Source organism: Penaeus monodon, chromosome 29, assembly GCF_015228065.2.
Source record: "Penaeus monodon isolate SGIC_2016 chromosome 29, NSTDA_Pmon_1, whole genome shotgun sequence".
Classification (NCBI taxonomy): Eukaryota; Metazoa; Arthropoda; class Malacostraca; order Decapoda; family Penaeidae; genus Penaeus; species Penaeus monodon.
This window is the reverse complement of record NC_051414.1, coordinates 24833121-24833669: the sequence shown is the minus strand read 5'-3', so window position 1 is coordinate 24833669 and position 549 is coordinate 24833121.

The window sequence follows — 549 nt, the reverse complement described above, 5'->3', positions numbered from 1 at the left end:
AGGACGCAACTCTCGTTAGGCCTATTTAAAGGAAGATACAATCGGGGGTTAATTAGCATCCGTAATGGAAATGAGAATGGTCAGTGAGGCGAGAGGTAGAGGTTATTAACCCTGGTCAAAGTGTATGAGTTTGTGCGACGATTGTAAAGAGGTTTAGTAATACGTAGTTGTAAGCGACACAGGAGGAAATTTATAAATGAAAAGGCCAAGGCTAATATCTTAGGAAAGGTCACAGCAAGTCATGAGACTAGACTGCGTGCCTAGTCTCTGATAAACTACGATACAGTTGAGAATAACATGGAATGAAGAAATTTAGAATATTAAAAAAAAACACTAATGTTCATAAAAAAAATACTGCAATATGCTAATGACAACAGAAGAACGGAAATTCATCACAACATACTCGTAACTGTTTTGAAAGTCTAACAACATAGCGGAAAGCAAAAATTACTTCCTTGCAAAAAAATCCGTACACACGCAACGGTCTGGGGATGCAAACAATGTCGCTGAAATTATTTATAGGCATTAAAATCTTACTGTTTCAAGTGC